This window comes from Cryptotermes secundus, unplaced genomic scaffold (genome assembly GCF_002891405.2).
Source record: "Cryptotermes secundus unplaced genomic scaffold, Csec_1.0 scaffold682, whole genome shotgun sequence".
Lineage (NCBI taxonomy): Eukaryota > Metazoa > Arthropoda > Insecta > Blattodea > Kalotermitidae > Cryptotermes > Cryptotermes secundus.
Genome location: NW_019730110.1, coordinates 1,550,973 through 1,556,972, shown reverse-complemented (window position 1 = coordinate 1,556,972; position 6,000 = coordinate 1,550,973). Strand labels below are relative to the sequence as shown.

At 42.0% G+C, this 6,000-nt stretch overlaps 1 protein-coding gene across 1 annotated transcript in view; it reads left to right on the top strand.

Annotated features, from left to right (window-relative positions):
- The window catches only part of LOC117282450, a 55,860-nt gene that overhangs the window by 15,687 nt on the left and 34,173 nt on the right, over positions 1 to 6,000 (top strand). The gene's annotated exons all lie outside the window — the stretch shown is intronic.

Sequence of the window (6,000 nt, the reverse complement as noted above, 5' to 3'; positions counted from 1 at the left end):
TCATTTGTAATATTGTTAGTGTGACGGACGAGAATGAAACAAATCAAATTCAGATAAGAAATGTTTACACAATTTTAGTTGGAAGTCCTAAAGCAGAGAGAGACCAGATGAGAGGCCTTGCCGTAAGTGATAATGACATTGAAGTGGGTCTTAAAGAAATTGGGTGTGCGGGTATGCAGTGGATTCATCTGGCTCAGGATATGGCCCAGTGACAGGCTCTGGTGAAGGGGAATGTTTTGGCTGGCGGACTTACTATCCGCTTCTCAAGACGGACTCGGCCCTGCTGTAACTCAGGCGGTTAGCTATCGCCTTCAAAACTCGGCGACCTGGGTTCGATCGAAGGGCAAGCCATATGGGGTTTGTGGTGGACAACGTGGTACTGGGGCGAATTTTCTCCGCCTACTTCCGTTTCTCCTGCCAATCTGTATCCATCAACCGCTCCATATTCATAACTCATCACATTGACGCTGCTGAGTCTCGATACTCACAGCCTCGTTAAGTAGTTAACTCAGAAAACGAATGCCCTATTCCATGGAGTTGTGAGATGTGAAGTTCAGAACCTCGGAATATTAAACACGAATAAAGGAAAGATACATGGACATTGGAACTTCGGCTTGCCCTGCAAAAACAATCTTAATGCTTGCAAATAAATTTCTATAAAATAAACAGAATTTTGTGAATACGTTTGTGTTTTGGTACTTTTGTATTCATTTGTTTTCTGTGGTGCATATTACTGAGTAAAATTAAAAATAAATATCGAAACATAATTGCTTTAAAGAATTAAAATTTTAAAAAGTTTTAAAAACACTATATTTAGAATTTCATGCTTGCCTTCGAGCTAATTTTTTTAATTTGTTTAGTGGGGGGTGGAGTCCAACTGGGTCCACTCGGCACGGCGGCCACTCATTGGTCTATTGTACCCTGGCCCGGGTGATTATGATGATGGAGAATTTGGTGGAATGAAGATTGGCAGGGGAAACCGAAGTACTCGGATAAAACCCGCCTCAGCGCCACTTTGTCCACCACAAATCCCACTTGACCAGACCCGGGATCGAACCCGGGCCGCCGCGGGTGGGAAGCCAGCGACTAACCGCTTGAGCTATGGCGTGGCTTTGCTTTCGAGCTAACAAAGAGACCTACCATAGGCAAGAACTGGAAAGAGCTTAGTGGATTTGACACCTGCTGTGGGGGCTCTGACACGAGATGGTTGTTGTAAATGTATGGGAAGAAATGGTCTCATGCAGGGGACCAGAGTTTGATTTCCTGCAGGGACAGGAATTGTTGTCTTTACTAACACACCCATATCGGCCAACTAGTCAACCCGCCCAGCCTACAGCAACCAGTGGGTGCCTAAAATCATTTCCTCGGCAGTAAAGTGCTTAGGGCGAGCACCCATCAACGCCTAATGCATTCTACCTACATAACCTACATAACGTGGTGCTTAATTAAGCAAAGAACATATTTACATTGCCTCTTTTTTCACAATGGCTCTTCCAGCCCAGTCAGGGCACTGGCCTCTTATTCATTTCGGTAATCATTTTTCACAGACGGTAGGACTCCTTGAACGAGTGATCAGCCCGTTTCATGGCCTCTACCTAAACGCATACACACACAAAACATCCACGCTTTGAGTAGGATTCGAATCCACGATCGCAGCGCCCGAGCGGGCGAAGACAGTTCATGCCTTAGACCGCGTGGCTGCTGTGACCGGCTTACATTACCTCTGCCTTAAAAATTATTTGTAAAATTTACGAAATTTCAGTGGTTGAATGAAGATAGACAGCGTTTTGATTCGGTAATAGACTTTATTGGACACTTTAACACACAACTCGTGAATACACTTTACAAATCACTATTACACACAGACTAGTGTTCTCAGTCACGGTCTTAATTGCGTTGCTTAGAAGCGGCTTCCAACTGCGGGCGTTCCCTTTCCTCTGGGTTCCTGAACTGTCCCCGGCCTCAGCTTCCCACAGTTCCTCCATTATTGAGTGCACACATTCCTTAGCGATGGCTATGGTATTGTTGCATGTTTATACAGCGGTTGCCTAGCAACAGGGTTGTTTGCAGAGCCGTTACGTAAAAGTGGCTGTCTTTGCTGGCTTCAAACCTGCAATAAGATTTTCTTCAAACCCCGTAAATTACTCTGCCCCAATATATTACAGTTCAGCTAAGCACAGAGGGACCCAAAGCAAGTTAATTTAAAATATTCTATCGTGTTAACAGGAACTGTCAGATTCAAACCTGAAAGTCACACTGAACATGGAGGATCTCATTTCGAAAAATCTATGTAAATCCAGTAAGTAAAAAAAAGAGTAAAGCTATCCTTGTAACAGGCCATGAAGGCCCATAGGGTTGTGAGACGTTGAGGGTCCCACATTTTCTAGACAATCGGCTCAAAGATGACGGTAAGGTTGTCAGCCTTACGCGCCGGCCGCGCTTTACTCCCCAAGAAAATTATTTAATTAATTCGTGGTACTCATTTCAGTTAGAGGCTGAGTTGACCCCAGGGTTATAGTGCGGCCGAAAGGATTAGGTCAATTGAAATACCAATGAGGTATTTGAACCCGCGACCTTCCGGCTTGTAGCATAGTGCCTTAACCACTACGCTACCGCGTGCCCCATCTTCCGAATGAAAAAGTAATATTTCTTAGATTTTAATTTTTTTGTATAACTGCCCAAGACTAGCATTCCTTCGTTATTAAACCGACACCAAAGTAATTCAAAATTAATTTTGTTAATTTAGGAAATTAACGGCCCAGATATGAAAGATGCAACACGGTGCGTAGAATACCGGTAATTTTAAGTCCACTTGCAAACAGTATATCCGATATGGCTGCCAGAAGTAAAGACAGGAACGGACATGAGTGATTGATACTGGTAAATGATGCAAAATTTAGAAATAATATTTTCGCCTGGCTTCTAAAATTCCACCTACACTTTTTTAATTTTTTTTTCCTGTCCTACTGTTAAGATCCATTTGGTTTCTAGCTGGATAGGAATAAGAGAGAAAGCAGAGATAAATAAATATTGCGAATAATAATATAATAAATTACGAGAATTTCTAAAGGAAGCAGTCTTCTGGGATATGGCGCAGTGTATATATTGTGTTAACCGACGTTTCGGTACTAGCTCACGCTGGTTCTTCGCTTGAAGATTTCCTTCTTTTTTCTTCTACCCTTAAGATGGAGGCGATACGTTCCTACGAAACGTCGGTTAACACAATATATACACTGCGCCATATCCCAGAAGACTGCTTGCTTCATAGTCACCGCTGTGAAAACCTCAAATCTTACGAGAATTTCTGTTGAATTTTCAAGGGATATTACACTAGTTAATTTATGAGGCAATGTTTATAATCAATAATTATATGTATCCCAGATCAAATTAGAAGAGTTAGCAATATTTCTGTGACCGGACAATAAGCCTTCAAATTTTAATAAAAATACCTGATGCCTGATAGGTGAATCCTGCACGCATCTAAATAAGTTATAAGTTATATTTAATAAATGAAATTCGAACTGCCTCATCTTAACGAGAACCCAGAATATTGCAGGTTCTATTTTAATTTTCTATCCAACTACGTGCACTGTTGATACCCGCGCCGCCCAGGAGAACTGTCAACACCCAACCTGCACACGACACAATATAAAATCAATATAAGATAGTTCTGTAGTTAGTATCGACAAGATATAAGGTAAACGCCTTTTATAAATAGGCCTGTGGAGGATCGCTTACAGAGCTGTCATGTTCCTTCCATTAGCTATAGCTACCTTAATTGTTTAACCCCAAAATACCGTGCACCTTCCGATACGATGTTAGAAAAAAACAGTGAGCTTCATAACTTGTACTCTTCGCCGAGTATAATTACAATGATCAAGTCGAGGAGGATGAGGTGGACAGGGCATGTAGTACGCACTGTGCAAGAAAAGGAAGGTATATAGTTTTTGGTTGGAAATCCAGAAGGAAAGATACCACTAGGATGACGTAGACGGATGTAGGATACTATTAAAATGGATCTTAGTAGCGGTATGGGTGGTATGGAGTGGAGTGATCTGACCCAGGATAGGGACCAGTGGAGGGATTTTGTGAACACGATAATGAACCTTAGGATTCCGTGAAATCCTGGTAAATTCCTGAGTAACTGAGCAATTGGCAACTTCTGAATAAGGACTTAGCTCCATGGAGTTAGTTGGTTAGTTAAGAAAACAGTTTGTCCTGTGGTAACTGGTTTCGGGTCCAGCCTATTTTAACTTATGTCCAAACAGGACCTAATTTTATATACGTAAAGCTATCCCTTTAACGGGCCGTGAAGGCCCATAGGGTTGTGAGACTTTGAGGGTCCCACATTATCTAGACCATCGGATCACAGATGTCGGTGAGGTTGTCAGCCTTACGCGCCGGCCGCCCTTTACCCCTAGGAAAGATTCCTGGGACTCATTTCTGTTAGAGACTGAGTCGACCCTGGGCCATAGTGTGGCTGGAATGATTAGGTAAATTAAAAAAAAACCTCATCAAGACTCGAACCTGCGACCTTCATGCTTGTATAGTAGTGCCTCACCAAATTTTATACGTATTTCTACTTTAATTTAATCACTTGCACTTCGCCAATGAAGGGACTGTAGGCTGTTTTCAAGAAAGGTTTCGCCTCAATTTACGTGATGTGTTTCAGGATGAGAGCAAAACGGAAGCCGTTAATTAATAAGTCAACTAAAATCAAAGAAGTTAGGAAATGCGCACACAACGTAAAGCCATAGAGTATTCACTGTTATTGTCTGTAGATATAAATACTAGCTTCTGACGTCTTCTATACATGACGTAAAATTAACAGAGAAGACAGTCAAAACGGTCTTCTCCTTCACTGTGGAAAAAGTTTATACTATTTTTAATGAAAGCAGAANTATTAAAAGGCAAATTTGTTCCTGTAATTAGGCACTACGCCATGAAGATGAATGGGGGAGTGGATGTATAGATCCACATTTTCTTCACCTCGGCACTAGCTGGAGGTGAATGTTCAGCTTCACGCCCCTGCTGCTTTGCCCCCGGTACCCATTAGATAGGAGGCCGTGTGGGCCCCAGAGCCGGTCTGGACGACGTGGAGAAGAAAAAATTCTTCAATTTACCGGGACTCGAACTCCGACCGCTTTGTCGTCCAGCCCATAACCAGTCGCTATACCGACTACACTATCTGGGCGCCTTATAGAATGCTTAACATATTCTTTAATGTCGTGCTATACGTAATAAAACACTTCTTCAAAACAATAAAATACTTCTGAATTTAAGGCTGTATAATTTTTTTCTTTACCCCTTAAACGCGATTAGGTTCTGAGGGGTCATTGTTTTCGATGAAAATGAAAGATGGAAAATATACTGAAAACGTTCCATTTAATTTTCTCGAATCCCACAAGACTTAATGAGAAAAGTACCGGACATATTTGTGCTTTGTTTTTCTCTATAACGTTTGTCTGAAACATGTTTCTCCCCAATGAATATTTAATGAAATAAAAGTAAGATGTAAGTCTAAGTCATCGTTAAACATGGCTGGCATGCACGAAAGTTGAAATTGCTCCGCAATTCTTCGAAAAATGTTGTAGTGTCAAATTTAATGGAAATCCGTCTAGCGGTTCTGGAACTGGAAGACGCGGAGAGCAGCCCAACATCCGCTCATTTCATGCGCCTAGCGCGAAGAACGCAAAATATAATGAGAATAATCGATTGCGAAGCGGCGCAAACGGCCCGAAGACACGGAACAGACAGTCCAGGGGAAACGAGCAGACTAGAAATCGGCTTCAAATAATTGCTGTGCTGTTCGCATGTGTTCAGGGTGTAAGACTGTAAGCGTGTGTATATCTAGGCTTCATGTATACATCAGCATATGTTTGCAGGTCCATGTTCTAGAAACCATTTGTCATAAACTACTTATAAGGCAGACGAACGAGGAAAGCACGTAACGTCATTTCAGACACAGAGCTAAAGGGAAGATTCTTGCAAAACGTAGAG